Below are 20,877 nucleotides of genomic sequence, written 5' to 3' on the forward strand. Positions count from 1 at the left end.
AAAGGACCCAAGACTGACACTTGTGGAACCCCATTCTTGATAGTTCCCCAGTTTGAGGAATGTGCTGATCTTTGCATATTATGAGAACTGCTTATTTCAACTTTCTGCACTCTTCCAGTTAGGTACAAATTAAACCATTTGTGCACTGTCCCACTCATGCCACAATACTTGAGCTTGTCTAGCAGAATTTCATGATTTACACAATCAAAAGCCTTTGAGAGATCACAAAAAATCCCAATGGGTGGTGTTCAGTTATTCAGATCATTCAAAATTTTGTTGGTGAAAGTATATATGGAATTTCTGTTGAAAAACCTTTCTGGAAACCAAACTGACATTTTGTTAGTACTTCATTTTACAGATATGTGAAGCTACTCTTGAATACATTACTTTCTCAAAAATTTTGGATAAAGCTGTTAGAAGGGAGATTGGACGGTAATTGTTGACATCAGATATATCCCCCTTTTTATGCAAAGGTATAACAATAGGATATTTCAGTCTATCAGGGAAAATGCCCTGTTCCAGAGAGCTATTACACAGGTGGCTGAGAATCTTACTTATCTGTTGAGAACAAGCTTTTAGTATTTTGCTGAAAATGTCATCAATTCCTTGTGAGTGTTTGCTTTTAAGCAAGTTTATTATTTTCCTAATTTCAGAGAGAGAAGTGGGTGAGATTTCAATTGTATCAAATTGCATAGGTATGGCCTCTTCCATTAACAGCCTAGCATCTTCTAAAAATATTTTCAACTTCTGACTTTTTGTTCGTAAAGTTTTCATTCAATTTGATGGTAATACTGTCTTCCTGTGCTCTTGGTTGACCTGTTTCTCTTTTAATAATATTCCAAATTGTTTTAATTTTATTATCAGAGATGCTGATTTCAGACATGAAACACATACTTCTGGATTTTTTAATAACTTTTCTTAATATAACATAATAGTTTTTATAATGTTTGATAGTTTTTGGGTCACTACTCTTTCTTGCTGTCAGATACATTTCCCTTTTCCGGTTACAAGATATTTTTATATCCTTAGTAAGCCATGGTTTGTTACAAGGTTTCTTTCGAGTATATTTAACTTTTTTCTGGGGGAAGCAGTTTTCAAATGCATTTACAAAAATGTCATGAAATAAATTATATTTTAAATTGGCATCAGGTTCACGGTACACCTCATCCCAGTCTAACTGCTGTAGGCTTTCCCTGAAATTTGCAATTGTTAAATCGTTGACTGAACGTACTACTTTGGAGGACTGTTTAGTATTGCTGAATGGAGCTATGTCATATATTGTAACTAGCTGTGCACCATGATCAGAAAGACCATTCTCAACAGGCTGAGCATTTATCTGGTTAAACTTATCTTGGTCTATAAAGAAGTTATCTATCAGTGAGCTGCTATCCTTTACCACCCGAGTAGGGAAATCAATAACGGGTGTCAAATTGAAAGAACCGAGTAATACTTCAAGGTAATTTTTCCTATTGCCCTCTTTCAGAGAATCTACATTGAAGTCCACACAAATAATAATATGCTTCCCCCTGTCTGACAAATAGCACAACAAGGAGTCCAAATTTTTCAGAAATAGATGAAAATTTCCTGATGGGGACCTATATACAGTTACAATTATAAATGTGCCTATATTTAATTTAAGCTCACAGGCACATGCTTCTATATGTTTCTCTACACAAAACGTTTTTTTTCTATACTTTTTGCACAATGATAACTTTTGACATATATGGCAACTCCTCCTTTCTCCATATTTTCTCTCATTACATGTGCAGAGAGCTTATATCCACTTACATTTACCTTATCCATATCAGTAACAATGTGATGCTCAGACAGGCATAGTATATCTATTTCATCCTCAGCTTCTATATCTTCTAAACAAACCAGAAGCTCATCTATTTTATTCTTTAAACTCCCAATATTTTGATGAAATATACTTACATTATTTTTAATTATACTTTTATGAGAACCTTTCCCTATTCTAAAATTTGCAGTACTCTCCTGTCTGAGTTTCTCATTGTGCTTAGGCCTAGTTCCTATACCAGTGGTCACATGGTGTTCAGAGAGGCAGATTATGTCAACTGGGTTGGGTGACTTTAATTCATCAATGCAATTACCTAGAACTGAGATACAACTTGGTGGAGATAAAATTTCTGGTGATTGGTGAAAATTTATAATTGACAGCTGTGATTGGTGATCCAATGTGCTAGAATTGTGCTGTTTAATTTCTTTCCTAAACTGAAGATTTGTTTCAATCCTGACCTCTCGTAGAACTTGACATCTTTCTGTCTTATCTATCCTAAAAAAGGTGCTGCTCCAACACCTGTAACCACTGGTATTTTACCATTCATGGCAGTGCCTCCCCCCCTTAAATTTCCTGCTATTACCCCAGCCAGTTTCCCCTTCCCTTTCCTGTTGAGATGTAGGCTGTGCCTGGTATAGTCCCACCTATTGAGAGAATCAACAGGAACCACACCAATATGAGCCCCCGCACCCGACCCAAGCAGCCGTTCCAACTCCAAATTAACTCTCCCAACAGAAGACTTCAAATGAGGCCGGTCATGGCGTCTCAGGACAGATACAAATTCAACCTTGGTGTGTCTCGATGCCGACGCAATCTTTACCAGGTCACACTCTATACTGTACCCAGGATCCCTGTCGATGCTGTTCCCTGGCCCTCCCACAATAACTACGGTGTCTTCCCTGGTAAATCCTTTACAGAGTGAACCTAAATCCTCTGTCACCTGATCCAGACTAGTACTTGGTTTGAAAAATTTTGTGACCTGGTATTCTGGTCCTAATTCCTCCTGCAAAAGTTGGCCTACACTTCTGGCATTCCTTTTCGATGACTTTCCTACATTCTTTTTCAATTTCCTATTGAAAGTTTGTTGTGTCCTGTCTACACCTACCTCTGCTTGAGGCTCATCAGTTTCTAACTGAAGCAACAGGTCAAACTTATTTTTGACATTCACCACAAAACTGTCAAACTTAGTTCTAGGCCTGTTCCTACTGTTACCTGTTGCCACTTCCCACCTCTCTTTGCCCTCCTCCCTCCTTAACCTGTCCAGATCTTCCCTAGCCTGATCTAGCTCAGCCTGAAGGGCAGCAATTTTCGCCTCCTGTTCCACTATCTTCCTATCTCTGCTGCAAATCCTACATAACCACTGATGAGCCTGATCCACTTCCCCGACACCCACGCCACTGCAGTCCCCCCAGTGAAAAAAACTACTGCATCCATCACACCAAACCCCAGAACTAACAATTCTACGACAAGTCAGGCACTTCTCACTCATGGCAAAAATAATACTTTAGCTAGAATAAATCAATTAAATTACCGAAAATCAAAAAAAGAAGTTACAAGAATTAAGCCTATTCACAAATGTATATAAGCAAGTTTCTGATTTAAAATACCGCTGTTTTTCTGAGATATGTATTAAAAAATGAAGGTATACGCTATTTATTATATATTTCACTCGATGGAATGAAAAAAAGGACAATTAAACGAGATACTTTAAGTTTGATTCTCCAAAAACGTTACGAGAATTAGGCCTATAAACAAATGTATATAAGCAAGTTTCTGATATAAAGTTATGCTGTTTTCCTGAAATCTGTTTTAAAACAATGAGGTTATACGCTATTTACGGTAGTTTACTTATTTGTTACCGAGAAACTAGTTAAATTACCGTGAAACAAGAAACAAACACGTTTACAAAATTTAAGCCTAAACGCGTCTTCGCGAAGTTACGATCTTTTCGTGTTTTCCGTAAAAATACGCAAAGAAAAGTCAAACCTTCAACGGCAATACTAAACGATACACTAATGTACGTATTTAATTTGTTATCGGCGTTAAACTAAATTATATTCCTGTCTAAATCACTTAACTTTCTGGAAATAGTTTCTGGCGTCACTTACTCGGCGGCCATCTGTTATGTACTTGTGCCTGATTTCCTTATCCTGAAGTTTCTCCACTCTTATTCTCCTACATATGGACCTGACCTTCTGCACTTTCGGCCTCACAATTCCAGTTTCACTGCAGATTAAATAATGATCAGTGTCATCAAAGAATCCCCTGAATACACGTGTGTCCCTCACAGCCTTCCTGAATTCCTGATCTGTTATTATATAGTCAATGACAGATCTGGTTTCCCTGCTTTCCCAAGTATACCGGTGAATGTTCTTATGTTTTAAAAAGGAGTTTGTGATTACTAAGCCCATACTGGCACAGAAATCCAAGAGTTGTTTCCCGTTCCTGTTGGCCTCCATATCCTCTCCAAATTTACCCATAACCTTTTCATACCCTTCTGTTCGATTTCCAATCCTGGCGTTAAAATCACCCATGAGCAGAACTCTATCCTTGTCCTTTACTCTAACAACTACATCACTGAGTGCCTCATAAAAACTATCCATCTTATCTTGATCTGTCCCTTCACAATGCGAATATACTGACACAATCCTAATTTTCTTGCTAGACACTGTCAAATCTATCCACATCAGTCGTTCGTTTACATACCTTATTGCAACTACGCTGGGTGCCATTTCTTTCCTGATGTAAAGCCCTACAACCCATTGTGCTATTCCTGCTTTGACTCCTGACAGGTAGACCTTGTATTCTCCCACTTCCTCTTCTTTCTCACCCCTTACCCGAATGTCACTAACAGCTAAAACGCCCAGCCCTATCTTACTTGCAGCCTCTTCCAGCTCTACCTTCTTCCCAGAGTAGCCCCCATTGATATTAATAGCTCCCCATCTCATTACCATTTGTTTGCCAAGTCGTATCTTAGGAGTCTCTGGTTTTTCAGTTAGAGGTGGGACTCCGTCACCTCCAAAGGTCCGAGTCATTTTGCTCTGATTATTGCCAGCATCGTATTTAAAGTACCAGGGAAGCAGGTTGCTAGCCTTACTTGCCCCGAGTCCCATTGGGTTTTACCCCTAACGGCTGAGGGTCTAACCGGTGGATTTGGTAGTCTTTGCCGTATGAGCACAGAGGTGACCACGACTCAGAATATGTCCGAGATGCCCAGCCTTATTCCAAAGTAACTGGTATCCCGACTGTCGGGACCACTTACTTGGCCACTCATACGTTGCCCGTGCTTCATGAACTAGGACATGACTACAGGAACCCACACCATGAACCATGTCTTCGAAATTATGAACCGGCACAAACATGTGACTATCTACTCAGTTACCAGCGAGAACTGAGTAGATAGTCACATGTTTGTGCTGAAGAAGATCCCAGTTTCCTTCAAGAAGGTCAAGTTTCATGCTTTTGTTAGCAAGATGAAATGTTTATAGGTTCCTTTGTGTGCCATTTGTGGAATGACTGTGTTGGACAAGATGTGTGACAAAGCTGTATTTACTAAGCTTATTAAGACGTAGTGCATCCATGTGGTCTGTAAATCTTGTTGTGAAACTGCTAGCAATTTGTCCAATGTAGAAGTATGGCCATGAGTTGCAAATGAGTTTATATACACCTGACTTTTGATACTATTGCATAGTGGTTTTGGTACTGCGGATGAATTTGTTCTGTATATTGTTGTTGGCGAAGAAGCTTATATTTATGTTATAAATCTTGGAGAGGTTGGCAGTTTGGTATGAAATGTCCCCTAGGAAACGGAGGCTTACAAAGGTGGTCTGCCTGTTTGTGGATGGTTGTGCAGCAATTAGTAGGATTAATTTTGTTTTGTGGATTAGTTTATCTACAAAGCAGGATTGTACCTATTACTGGAGGCAAATGATTGTATAATTTCTGTTTGTTAATGTCTTTTACTTGTATACATTGGGACATTAAGCATGTGATTACCTTTCTTCTGAACATTGCTTTTTTATGTTGGTTTTGATGGCAAGAAGAATTATAAGTGGTAACATTAGTAGTTGTTTGCTTCCTGAAAATTTGAAAGTAATGTTTTTTATTTTTATTTACGATTTTTAAATCAAGATAGTTAATATCATCTGATGTTTCATACTCTACAATGAACTGAATTTTGTGGTGAATTTATTAAGTTCTTTGGCCAGATTGTCTATTTCTTTTGTTGTTCCACTGAACAGAATGAGAGTGTCATCAACAAAGTGTTTATTGTAAAGCAACTTATCTTTCAGTTGGGTCTGAGATCTAAAAGAAGATGATGACTTTTAATACATATATCTGCTAGAGGCTTGCGAGACTACTACTCATTGCCAATCAGTCTTCCTGAATGTAAAATTTGTTATTGAGCAAGAAGTAATTGTGTGAATCTCTATGAATTCATAAATTTAAACTCTACCCTTTGTTCCATCTTTCAGTACATCACTTATTATACTCCTTGTTTCTTTGACATATCTTCTTGTGTATGAGTTGATAATGTCGAGATATGTGAATCTACCTGTGGCTGGTATAAAGATAGATTTTATGACACTGATGAGCCCACAACTGTTTTCGGCCGAGAAATTATATTTTCAAATGCAAATTCCTTGTGAATAATATCATTAAGCTTTCTGGTGATATTATAGTTTGGACAATTGATATAATTTACAATGGACAAAATGAGATAATTTGGTTTGTGAATCGTTGATTGTGACCTCAAGTTTGGTACTGATGGGTTCATCGCTGTACAATGTGTGTCAAGAGTATGTAGCAGTTTTTAAGTAACATTTTAATTTTATCTTGGAATTTGGGACCATATTTGATAATGTGTTAGACTCTGATACGGTGCATTCCATGCAGATGTAAAAGTCTGTTAATAAAGACTCAGAAATCATAACTGAGTAATAAGCTATCCATTTACATTAATGTGACAATCTGTCAAAAGCTTGAATAATCACGTTTTTCAGCACAAACTGCTGTGAGATATGCAGGATGAGATTCTGGGAAGTTCCAATGGGGATGTAGAATCATGCCAACTCAAGTGCCATGGCCAGATGCACTAGTCTTGTCAGTTCAGGATCCATCGTGTGACTAGCCCAATCGAGTCGGCCCTACAGATTCTCGACTGCGGTTAAATATGAGGAGTTTGGTGGCCAGGGGACTACGGTAAACTCATACTGGTGCTGTTCTAACCAAGTACGTACACTGTGAGCTGTGTGACACGTTGCATTCTCCTGACTGTCTGATGATAGATGCCATCATGCTGAGTAAAAGGATAGACGCACACTTGCCTCGCAGAATTTCGAAATCACCAAGGGAATATTCTGAAGACATTCCCCAGACCACAACACTCCATCTTACTGCCTGGATCCATCCAGTGATTGTTGAGGGTGTTTTCCATCTGTCTGATGGAGTATAAAACTCGATTCATACGTAAAGGCCACCTATCCCCACTCAGTGGGCGTCCAGTTCAGCACTGATTTGACAGTTCCATTCTTCTTCGACGATGAGCAGCACTCAGCATGGCTGCATGAATCAGGCACCTGTTGTGGTGGCCCATACGCTGCAATGTTCGCTGAACGGTCGTTGAGGAGACAATGTCAGTAGCCCCTTGGCGCGTCTTGGGGATCAGTTGCTTAACAGCTGCACATCTATTTACCTGTACACATCTTCACAGTCATTGTCATCTATTGTCTCTGGTGCACCTCAGTTGCCTTGGCACCAATTTTAGATAACAGCATTTTGCTATGCAGACACACTTTTGCCATAGCAGCATACAAATAATTTACAAATTTTGGCATTTCGGAAATGCTTCCATCCTTGGCTTGAAAGCCGATCATCATTCCCTTTTGGTTGTCAGATAAACCGTTCCATTTCTTTCCACATTCCCCGAGGCGCTTTATGCACCCTCCATTGCTAGTGCTGCCACTTTCCGTCTGTGTGTGATTATTTACCGTTGACCTCGAACTCAGGTGATGGTCGCATTAATGTGACGGGACCGTGTATTAGTAAAGGAAAACAGGTGAAGATTGTGTTCAGTACAAGGATAAAGAGAGAGATATTGTAAGAAATTAAAATTTTTATCTCTCTGGATCATTTTCAGGCAACGGCCTTGCCGCAGTGGATACACCAGTTCCCGTGAGATCACCGAAGTTAAGCGCTGTCGGTCGTGGTCGGCACTTGGATGGGTGACCATCCAGGCCGCCATGCGCTGTTGCCATTTTTCGGGGTGCACTCAGCCTCGTGATGCCAATTGAAGAGCTACTTGGCCGAATAGTAGCGGCTTCGGTCAAGAAAACCATCATAACGACCGGGAGAGCGGCGTGCTGACCCCACGCCCCTCCTATCTGCATCCTCCACTGAGGATGACATGGCGGTCGGATGGTCCCAATAGACCACTCGTGGCCTGAAGACGGAGTGCTGGATCTTCAGATCTAAAAACAAAGTAGAACTAAATATATACAAAATGTAGAAAAATATTGTACACAACATTTTAATTTACCTTTATAGTAGCCACAGAAACCAGTCATGCCAATATTAGAATACCGTGGTATGCCAGTTGTGGTCCATGCTTAAGCACGTAACTGAGGGAGGAAGAGGATAGAGGGTTAAAAGAGTGGAGAGGAAGGGGAGGAAAACTGGTGTGAGGGAGATTGGGAGAGGGGAGAGAAGGGAGGGAGGGGGAGGAGGAGAAATGTCATGAACAGAACACGTACTCTCCTTCGTACAAGTTACGAGGAGCATTCAATAAGTAATGCAACAATTTTTTCGGACAGGGGTTTGGTTTTATTCAGGAATTCAGTACCCCACTCTTTTGGCTACAGAACCGTATTTTTCAAGATAATTTCCGTTCAATGCGACGGTCTTTCGCCGCCTTGCTGGGAGGCCTGTATGCCCAAATAGTGCCACTTTACTGGGCGACTTCAGAGCCAACGTCTTGCTGCATCAATAACTTCCCCATCATCCACGAACTGCTTCCTGCAGAGTGCATCCTTCATTGGACCAAACTGATGGAAGTCAGAAGGTGCGGGTGTAAGAGGAAGAACAGTCCAATGAAGTTTTGTGTGCTCCTCTCTGATCTGCAGACGTGTCTGAGGCCTTGCGCTGTCATGCAAAAGGAGAAGTTCGTTTGATTTTTTGTAGCGACAAACACGGCTAAGTCGTTTCTCCAGTTTCCTGACGGTAGCACAATACACTTCTGAGGTGAGTTTTGCACCAAGGGGCAGAACATTAAACAGGTTAACCATTTCGGAGACCCAGAAGACCGTCGCCACGATTTTATCGGCTGAGGGTGCGGGTTTGAACTTTTTATTTGGAGGAGAGGCGGTTTGACGTCACTCCATGAATTGCTGTTTGGTTTCCGGTTCGAAATGATGAACCCATGTTTCATCGCCTGTGTCGATGTTCCACAAAAAATTGTCACTATAAGCCTCGTAATGCGCAAGCAAGTCCATACAGAAGATCATTCGTTATTCTTTATGGTCTTCTGTTAAATGGCGAGGAACGGAGCGGACACACACCTTTGAGTACCCCAGCTGGTGGATGAGTACCAAAAGAGACGTCCAGCTGTGCAGCGAGGTGTGTGCGTCGATCACCTCGAATGAGAATGGCCGCGCTGAGGGAGCCACAGCCGTGTGCGGCCGGCCGGCTAGCGAGACATCTGACAGGTTTACGCGACCTTGTTGCGATGATGACAGGCGACTCGCCCAACTTTTGTTCACTGCCAGGTCTCCGTAGATATTCTTGAAGCCGCTATGGAATATCTGTGATGCTCTGGTTTTCCGCCAAACGAAACTCGATGACAACTTTCTGCATGGAACGCGCCTCCGTTGAAGATGCTATTTTGAAAACAACATATAGCGCTGCCATCTATCGGAACTTCATGGAACTACTGAGGTTGAAGTAGGAATATTCCACAGTGTCCCGCAATAAATTCCTCGTTTTTCAGCCGGAATGGGGGGAATGTTGTATTAATTGCTGAGCGCCCCTTGTACTACAATGTTTTACAAAATGGTTCAAATGGCTCTGAGCACTATGGGACTTAACTTCTGAGGTCATCAGTCCTCTAGACTTAGAACTACTTAAACCTAACTAACCTAAGGACATCACACACATCCATGCCCGAGGCAGGATTCGAACCTGCGACAATGTTTTACAGGATATATAACCTTTAAGGTCGTGGTATCTCTCCCCAATTGTTCTTCACCATTTATAAGTTAATGATAATTTTTTTAGATAATTGTACTTTTATATTTTTAGCATAAGACCAAGTATTTATACACGAATCATAACAGCGTTTTACCGAATGTAAATCTATATGCTGACATCCCTCTCATTTTCCTTCCCTGCTTTTTTCCTCTCCCCTTACCACCCTCGCTACACTTCTCCTCTCCTCTTCCTCGTCCCTTTCCTCGGTCCACTAGTTACCTAATTAAAAAATGGACCGCAATGGCATTTCACGGCATTATGGTGGGTAGTTCCGCTACCGATACGACGGGTTGTTGACGCAACCATGGAGACAAAATGGTTCAAATGGCTCTGAGAACTATGGGACTCAACTGCTGTGGGTATCAGTCCCCTAGAACTTAGAAGTACTTAAACCTAACTAACCTAAGGACATCACACACATCCATGCCCGAGGCAGGATTCGAACCTGCGACCGTAGCAGTCCCACGGTTCCGGACTGCGCGCCTAGAACCGCGAGACCACCGCGGCCGGCCATAGAGACAAATTCGATAGTTATGTACAATAAATATTTTTCTACATTTGTAAAATAATAGACAATAAATATTTAGTATACTTTGTTTCTTAGACCTGAAGATGATTCAGGGAGTTATAAGCTAGTGTTTACTATATAAAAAATGTGCTACTGGCACTTGATAATAAACGATATATTGAAACTGTTTTAAATACCGATACAGCTGCTGATTTCTCTCGTAACGAATGTGTTGGGTATAGTGAAAATGTTGTTTTGCTGGTACAGCTTCTCTTCAAGGAATCTACTATATGGTCTTTTACGAGCTGTATACCTTTTTCTGCAGTTTTACATCTACGTCTACATGACATTCGCAATTAAGTGTCTGACAGAGCTTTCTTTGAGCCACCGTCAAGCTACGCTGCTGTCCAAAATTAAAGGTGTCCAAAATTAAGTCCTGTGTCTAATTCACGATATAATCATATAAACTGTCAAAAGATGTCGTTGCGACCGTGTTCTGCACGGAAGATGGCATTCCGATCAACAGACAACCACGCCAGCAATGACGTGATAGCGGGGTAGTGTTTGCAGGGTAGTCCCACAGCTATAATCGCTGTTTACAGTCATAGATGGTACAGTATGGCACAGAGAAGACACCTACAGACTCTCTGCTGTGAAGGGCCATAGGAAGAATGGAAGCAGGAGAGTTGCACACTGATGTGGTCCGATGACTTAATGTGAATCGTTCTGTTGTTTCTCGGATGAGGCGACAGTTCATAGAGACCGAAACTCTATTGCGGAGTCCAGGACAGGTCCAACAACGTGTGACATCAGAAAGAGTGGACGCTTATTTGGCCGTAAGGGCCTTAGTACTGTACTGCAACTGGCATCTGACCGCGTAGCATCCCCTGTATGTATTTTATCGAGGCAAAGTGTGTACAGAAGACTTCAGCAGAGTGACGTTTTTTGTTGGAGACCTGCTGTCTGTTTACCTCCGTTGTGTCTTCACAGAATGGAACGTCTACAGTGGAGCCATGAACATGCCATCTGGATGGTCGAACGATGGACCAATGTTCTTTTCACAGATGAGTCCAGGTTTGGTCTGTAGAGTGATTCTCGACAGTTTCCCATCTAGAACAAGACATAAGGACCCAAACGTTGTGGAAAGAGACCGATATTGTGGAGGATCTCTAATAATGTGGGCAGGTATTATCCTGACCACGCGAACATGAAACTGTACAGGTAACTTCTGTCAGGTATCTGAGGACATCTTGGGATCTGACACGCGGTTGACATCTTATTGATGGACAATAGAACACGAGCAGTTGTCAGAATGTGTGTGCAAATCCGTTAAGTTGGAAAAAAAAACGAAAAACGTTTTTATCTGCCGTTATGCATGTTGCAGTTAATTACGTCTGTATTCTTTACGTCGTTTCTACTTTACTATCATCTGTTTATATTGTTTTGTGGCAAGATAAACGCAACCTTTGAAAGTTTCTGTTTGTTGCTTTAATTTTGGACACCAGTGTATATCTCTACCGATCCAGATTCAAACATTTTCGCATTCGTAGGAGAAAGGTGGTGATTGAAGATTCGTGGAAAGATACAGTCGTAACGAAAAAGCCTTTATTTTAGTGATTAACAGCCAAACACGTTTATCATATCCGTGACATTCTCACACCTCTTTCGCGATAATACAAAACGAGTTTTAACTTTTTCGATGTTCTCCGTCAAACGTATTACATGATCCCATACCGTATATCAGCACTCCAGTAGAGGACGGACAAGTTAACTATAGAAATATTATAATGTGAAATATGGTTTTGGCTTGTAATTGAAACAAGTGTCAAGGAAAGTAATTGAACACTGGATAGTTATTAAGGAATATTTTCCTTACTTGTCTATGTGTGTGAGCTTTATAAAAAGGTGTATCGATTTCATGGCTTAATGAAGCATAGTTTGACTTGGAGTCTTGTTCGCATTTATCAGTCGTTAAGATTAGTTCCCCATTTTCATTTACTTTCATGACTGTGTCTGCATACTCATACTGCATATCACGAGTTGTTTACTAAGTGGCATTTTGTGAAAGTTGGTGAGATACCGTCCTGCATTGCACATCACAAGTACGGAAAATTAAATTTGGTTTTGGACACTCACACCAATGTTCGTAATAGCAACAGGTTGCAGAGCAGGCGGGAGTTCCGTGCACACAGATATGCCAATAAATTTAATTACCATCTAAGCTGTTGTCCATCGTAACGCACAATGCGGCCGCTACGGTCGCAGGTTCGAATCCTGCCTCGGGCATGGATGTGTGTGATGTCCTTAGGTTAGTTAGGTTTAAGTAGTTCTAAGTTCTAGGGGACTGATGACCTTAGAAGTTAAGTCCCATAGTGCTCAGAGCCATTTTTAACGCACAATGATTGTAAGAGTGTTTTTGTGAAAATATCAGTTTCTGTTCAGGGACTTAATACCAGCAGAGGATTCCAGTAAAGTAGTATCTTGTGAATTTTCAAGCAGTTTCAACAGAAAGCCAGATGCGTAAAATTTTATGTTCATTTGCTGTGTAACTAGAATAGCAGTTCAGGCATGGTGATTGTTCGCAAGACTAAAGATAAAGTTTAGCTATATTCAAGGCCAATATTTTAATCTGAGTCATTCTGTTTTGCAGTCGGATGCCATATGTAAATCTCACTGAAAACGGATTGCTCTCTGGCGGACGAATTGTTTGACTACCGACTAGTCTGGATTTCACATCGTGTAGCATGAGCTCCATGTATTTCCATTCAAAATTAAATTTCAACACAGTTCGGTTGCTCTGCACTGAGATGTACATATTTCGACATCAAAATAAGTTTTATACATTTCTCAGATAAGAACCAGACTCTCACAAACAGGAGTTTAAGTTGTACCTGAAACGTCTCAGATTCTAGCAAATACGTGCAGATCTGTAATTAAGACGTCTAGCTCACATAAAAAGTCATACAGCAGGTGAAGAATGACTTTCTTCAATTACTTCCTACTTTTCTCGACCGCCAACCTCCAGCAACCAACCTCCCCTTCCCCCTCCCTTCACCCCCCACTATTTTCAATATCTTGCTAATCTACATTGACCTAATACTCCCTACCCCCTCCCTTCCCCCTACTGACCCTCCCCCCACTCCATGGGCCACATACTACACTCCAGGAAATTGAAATAAGAACACCGTGAATTCATTGTCCCAGGAAGGGGAAACTTTATTGACACATTCCTGGGGTCAGATACATCACATGATCACACTGACAGAACTACAGGCACATAGACACAGGCAACAGAGCATGCACAATGTCGGCACTAGTACAGTGTATATCCACCTTTCGCAGCAATGCAGGCTGCTATTCTCCCATGGAGACGATCGTAGAGATGCTGGATGTAGTCCTGTGGAACGGCTTGCCATGCCATTTCCACCTGGCGCCTCAGTTGGACCAGCGTTCGTGCTGGACGTGCAGACCGCGTGAGACGACGCTTCATCCAGTCCCAAACATGCTCAATGGGGGACAGATCCGGAAATCTTGCTGGCCAGGGTAGTTGACTTACACCTTCTAGAGCACGTTGGGTGGCACGGGATACATGCGGACGTGCATTGTCCTGTTGGAACAGCAAGTTCCCTTGCCGGTCTAGGAATGGTAGAACGATGGGTTCGATGACGGTTTGGATGTACCGTGCACTATTCAGTGTCCCCTCGACGATCACCAGTGGTGTACGGCCAGTGTAGGAGATCGCTCCCCACACCATGATGCCGGGTGTTGGCCCTGTGTGCCTCGGTCGTATGCAGTCCTGATTGTGGCGCTCACCTGCACGGCGCCAAACACGCATACGACCATCATTGGCACCAAGGCAGAAGCGACTCTCATCGCTGAAGACGACACGTCTCCATTCGTCCCTCCATTCACGCCTGTCGCGACACCACTGGAGGCGGGCTGCACGATGTTGGGGCGTGAGCGGAAGACGGCCTAACGGTGTGCGGGACTGTAGCCCAGCTTCATGGAGACGGTTGCGAATGGTCCTCGCCGATACCCCAGGAGCAACAGTGTCCCTAATTTGCTGGGAAATGGCGGTGCGGTCCCCTACGGCACTGCGTAGGATCCTACGGTCTTGGCGTGCATCCGTGCGTCGCTGCGGTCCGGTCCCAGGTCGACGGGCACGTGCACCTTCCGCCGACCACTGGCGACAACATCGATGTACTGTGGAGACCTCACGCCCCACGTGTTGAGCAATTCGGAGGTACATCCACCCGGCCTCCCGCATGCCCACTATACGCCCTCGCTCAAAGTCCGTCAACTGCACATACGGTTCACGTCCACGCTGTCGCGGCATGCTACCAGTGTTAAAGACTGCGATGGAGCTCCGTATGCCACGGCAAACTGGCTGACACTGACGGCGGCGGTGCACAAATGCTGCGCAGCTAGCGCCATTCGACGGCCAACACCGCGGTTCCTGGTGTGTCCGCTGTGCCGTGCGTGTGATCATTGCTTGTACAGCCCTCTCGCAGTGTCCGGAGCAAGTATGGTGGGTCTGACACACCGGTGTCAATGTGTTCTTTTTTCCATTTCCAGGAGTGTATTTAACTGTTTGTATTTTAAATCTACAGCACAATATTTTCACATACACTGTGAACATATTGTTATTTTAATGTCCCAGTATTCACATATCCATAGGCCTGTTTTATTGTAAATGTCAGTTTTACTGTAATAGTTTTGTTCCGCTTTATATTCGAATATTAGAGCAGCAGATTGTTAATGTTGGCTTCATATCGTTTGACAGTAAATTATACCATTCTTACCTTTAGTCGTTAGTGACCTTGCTATGTCTTTGGAAATATGCACCACGTACTTGAGTCATATGATTTATGTATAACCTTCTTAATATTTCCTTCATTCTGTTATTAAATAGCTCATTATATTGTATTATACTGATGTGCACTGATGTTCCACTTTAAATTTGGTTATTTTATGTAATTTATTATCATAGTATATATGACACGGCGCCACCATGTTCACCATGCAGTCACTTAACAGCAGTTTTGTTTTCCTACCTTGGTTTTATGGGAACTCGCTTATTAGTCTGTCATATCGTGTTACATACACAACTGATAATGCTCTTATCCTTGTGCTACCTTTGCTCTTGGGTATGTAGGATTGCGTTTCCACTTTTGTTTACTGTTGTTTAGTTATTGCTAATTTAAAAAGTTATTGAAAGTATTTTTGTATACCAGTTCGTTTGTTATGTTTCTATTTTAGATTTCCGAAGATGGAAACAATTTCCAAACGTGTCATGCATAGATTGTGTTGTGTGAAGTCATTCTTCACCTGCTGTATGCTTTTTTGTACTACATAGGCAGCCTAATTACAGATCCATGGGGCAAGCTGGCGAAACCGTTTTACAGAGATATTCTACTCTTACCGAAGAGCACATACTTACACTGTAGTCCACAAGTCACAAAACTGGTTTCTACCAACACATATCATCTGTAAGCGCAGTATATCAGATTCTATTGTGTACTACGTATTGTTACGCTAAGTTGCATTATATAAGTTCAGTTGTTTTTCTTCATCAATAACCATAATTACCGGCAAGAATTAATTCAGAGAAGTGCAAGTGCTCCTTCAATTAATCAGATGCCAAAAGAATTTCCATTCATCAGTGACAATATTTCTTCGAACTCGAAAGGAAAAGTGAGATGCAACACGCTTGTATGTAGTTTCTTAGTACTTCACAGTAAAAATGGAGATATATAACTCAACTTTAAAAAGTGACGAACATAAAAGAGTAGCATCTGCAGCGGCGTTGAGTACAACTTCAGTCATTCTATAAGACTAAGAAACGTTTTGGTCAGAAGAAGGCATTAGTTCCAACTGAGGGAGTCTTCGCTTACCAAGCAATCCAGCAGAATCATATATCCAAATCTCTGAATTTTATACCGAAGCTTCTTCAGGCAACATTAGAGCCTAAAATTGCATGTGCACCTTCAAAAACAAAGAGCATAATAGTGAATGAGTTGCCTCCACATGATTTAGATATGTTGCGACGCTTTTTGGAAGAGATGACGTCTGTTTAGCTTCTCACAGATGCACCTCACAGAGATATTAAGGTTTTTTCTCAGTTTTTTAGATAGTTTGATTACAGAATAGGTAGTGCTATGGAAATTATATCCTGGAGAAACATCTACCATTCTAAGTGACTATTTAACAGACTGTCTCAGATGAAATGATGTAGAAGAAATCGTTAGTGTTCTGTATACTGATAATACTAAATGCAATGTTTTAGCAAACTGCTAGTGCAACGCGACCATGGACTGATAGAGGTATGGCCTTCCCTCAAGTGTTAAAGCAATTCTTGAAAAAGTCTGAAACAGAGGAAGGTCTTTAGCGCTGCACTATTTTTCTATCAAGCTGCTATATCCTAGTTAAAAAAGTGGACTGAAGAGAGTTACCAGAACTAGGAATCCTTGAATTACCTTGAATTTAACGAGCTTCCTTTCTACACTCCTGGAAATGGAAAAAAGAACACATTGACACCGGTGTGTCAGACCCTCCATACTTGCTCCGGACATTGCGAGAGGGCTGTACAAGCAATGATCACACGCACGGCACAGCGGACACACCAGGAACCGCGGTGTTGGCCGTCGAATGGCGCTAGCTGCGCAGCATTTGTGCACCGCCGCCGTCAGTGTCAGCCAGTTTGCCGTGGCATACGGAGCTCCATCGCAGTCTTTAACACTGGTAGCATGCCGCGACAGCGTGGACGTGAACCGTATGTGCAGTTGACGGACTTTGAGCGAGGGCGTATAGTGGGCATGCGGGAGGCCGGGTGGACGTACCGCCGAATTGCTCAACACGTGGGGCGTGAGGTCTCCACAGTACATCGATGTTGTCGCCAGTGGTCGGCGGAAGGTGCACGTGCCCGTCGACCTGGGACCGGACCGCAGCGACGCACGGATGCACGCCAAGACCGTAGGATCCTACGCAGTGCCGTAGGGGACCGCACCGCCACTTCCCAGCAAATTAGGGACGCTGTTGCTCCTGGGGTATCGGCGAGGACCATTCGCAACCGTCTCCATGAAGCTGGGCTACGGTCCCGCACACCGTTAGGCCGTCTTCCGCTCACGCCCCAACATCGTGCAGCCCGCCTCCAGTGGTGTCGCGACAGGCGTGAATGGAGGGACGAATGGAGACGTGTCGTCTTCAGCGATGAGAGTCGCTTCTGCCTTGGTGCCAATGATGGTCGTATGCGTGTTTGGCGCCGTGCAGGTGAGCGCCACAATCAGGACTGCATACGACCGAGGCACACAGGGCCAACACCCGGCATCATGGTGTGGGGAGCGATCTCCTACACTGGCCGTACACCACTGGTGATCGTCGAGGGGACACTGAATAGTGCACGGTACATCCAAACCGTCATCGAACCCATCGTTCTACCATTCCTAGACCGGCAAGGGAACTTGCTGTTCCAACAGGACAATGCACGTCCGCATGTATCCCGTGCCACCCAACGTGCTCTAGAAGGTGTAAGTCAACTACCCTGGCCAGCAAGATCTCCGGATCTGTCCCCCATTGAGCATGTTTGGGGCTGGATGAAGCGTCGTCTCACGCGGTCTGCACGTCCAGCACGAACGCTGGTCCAACTGAGGCGCCAGGTGGAAATGGCATGGCACGCCGTTCCACAGGACTACATCCAGCATCTCTACGATCGTCTCCATGGGAGAATAGCAGCCTGCATTGCTGCGAAAGGTGGATATACACTGTACTAGTGCCGACATTGTGCATGCTCTGTTGCCTGTGTCTATGTGCCTGTGGTTCTGTCAGTGTGATCATGTGATGTATCTGACCCCAGGAATGTGTCAATAAAGTTTCCCCTTCCTGGGACAATGAATTCACGGTGTTCTTATTTCAATTTCGAGGAGTGTATTTATCAAGACTGTACCATGTGTTCAGTTTGTAGAAAATTGATGGGCATGTCTGTCTCAAATAGTTTGTAAACAGTGAGAATATCAATGAATTGGCTGCTCACAACACTTTTTCCACAAGAGATGGGTTGAAATCATTTCTCGTTTCAGCCAGAATCATCTGCCGTTCTCACAATTACTCAAGATAGTGAAATTTGCCTTCTGCCTTCCTGGCGCCAATGCAGTTCCTGAAATGGTATTTTCACTCATGCGTAATATATGGACTGGCCACAAAACACAGCTTGTTGTAGAAACTATGGAATCAATGTTAGTGAAAGACTGAATTCTGCTGAAACTTGTGTTAAACGTTTTCATATGCTGTTGAAGAATACAGGCATGCTGAAGAAAATTCACAGCTCTGCTAAATACAGTTGGTCAGTTCGCTCACTCTCATCTCAGAAGACACCAATAAAGTACGAATTAATACACTTTTTCTAACAAATTAAAGTGATATTTTGTGTTTCTCACATTGAATTATGTTTTTTTTGGGGCGAGGGGGGAAATATTAAAATTTGTAATGTGTCCCGAATTTGTGTCTACAAATATATGTTCACCCTAATTTTGCGAAATTTTATATTTAATCTGGTCATACTTGGAAAGTAGGAAATGTGTTCACATTACGCTAGTTGCTAAATTGTTAGTCCAAAGATTTAGAATGTGCCTTCAAAACTTCGGAAGAACTCAATCGCTTAGTAGGATGTTATGGGAAGTCCGCCACCCCCCCCCCCCCCCCCCGGAAGAAAAATAAATATTCTCGAATACCAAGGTACTGTGTGCTACTTGTATTAACATATTAGGACGGAACACTTGATGGCTGCTCTGGTCTGTACAATGAGGGAAATAATGTGTATCAGAATATTTTGTATTCTGCATCGAGATTGTATATGTAACCACCAGGTGAATCAAATACATTACTTTGGGTCAACAAAGGACACGAATGGCGTGTTGCATTTTATTATGGCTATATGGCTAAGATCATTAGCAAATAAAACAGAGAAATTGAACTAGGCACACGAGTGACTGTCGGAGGGCACAAGATGATTTTGAAAAAGTTCCTAGTTGGCGTGATGAACGACATCTGTTTCCGAATGTGGAAAAATGTAAATTAATACAGATGAATCGGAAAGTAAAAACGTAATGTTCGAATACAGCGCCAATAATGTGCTGCTTGACACGGCTACGTCGATTAAATACCTGGACAACGTTGCAAAGCGATATGAAATGGAACTAGAACGTAGTAGGGAAGGCGAATAGTCGATTTCGGCTTATTGGAAGAATTTTAGGAAAATGTGATTCGTCTGTAAATGAGAGCACCTGTAGGACACCAGTACGTCTCATTCTTGAGTGCTGCTCCTGTGGTTGAAATCCGTATCAGTTGGAATTACAGGGAAGATATCGAAGCTATTCAGAAACGGACAGCTATATTTGTTACCGGTAGGTTCGAACGATACGCAAGTATTACGGAGATACTTCGGAAACGAATCGGAATCCCTGGAGGGAAATCGACGTTAGTTTCGATCAACACTACTGAGAAAATTCAGAGAACTGTCATTTGAAACTAACTGCAGAACGAATGAACTGCCGCCGACCAACATTTCGCGTAGGGACCTCACAGATACGAGAAATTAGCGCTCATATGAAAGTATATAGATAGTCGTTTCTTCCTCACTCTATCTGCGAGTAGAGCAATAAAGTAAATTACTAGTAGTGGCACAGGTCACCTTTCGCCACGCACCGTACTGTGGTGTGTGGAGTGTGTATGTAGATGTAGATGTATATATAACAGCTTTATTCATGCAATACGTGTTAATCAATGTTCTAATTGTGTTCACTTAAAACTACTGAAAGTATTATCTCAACAAAAACTACAGAAAATGAAACTTGTCTAGCTTGAAGGGGGAAATCAGATGGCGCTATGGTTGACCCGCTAGATGGCGCTACCATAGGTCAAACGGATATCAACTGCGTTTTTTTAAGTGAAACCTCCATTTTTATTACATATTCGTGTAGTACATAAATAAATATGAATGTTTTAGTTGGACCACTTTTTTGGCTTTGTCATAGATGGCACTGTAATAGTCACAAACATTTGGCTCACAATTATGGACGAACAGCGGTAACAAGTACGTTTTTTAAATTAAAATACAGAACGTAGGTACGTTTGATCATTTTATTTCGGTTGTTCCAATGTGATGCATGTACCTTTGTGAACTTATCGTTTCTGAGAACGCATGCTCTTACAGCGTGATTATCTGTAAATACCACATTAATGCAATAAATGCTCTAAATGATGTCCGTCAACGTCAATGCATTTGGCAATACGTGTAACGAGATTCCTCTCAACAGGGAGTAGTTCGCCTTCC

At 42.4% G+C, this 20,877-nt stretch overlaps 1 pseudogene; it reads left to right on the plus strand.

Annotated features, from left to right (window-relative positions):
• The first annotated feature begins 7,936 nt into the window (after positions 1 to 7,936).
• Positions 7,937 to 8,054, plus strand: LOC126196073 (5S ribosomal RNA; annotated as a pseudogene).
• The last annotated feature ends 12,823 nt before the right edge of the window (positions 8,055 to 20,877 follow it).

The sequence above is a fragment of the Schistocerca nitens genome, chromosome 7 (genome assembly GCF_023898315.1).
Source record: "Schistocerca nitens isolate TAMUIC-IGC-003100 chromosome 7, iqSchNite1.1, whole genome shotgun sequence".
Classification (NCBI taxonomy): Eukaryota; Metazoa; Arthropoda; class Insecta; order Orthoptera; family Acrididae; genus Schistocerca; species Schistocerca nitens.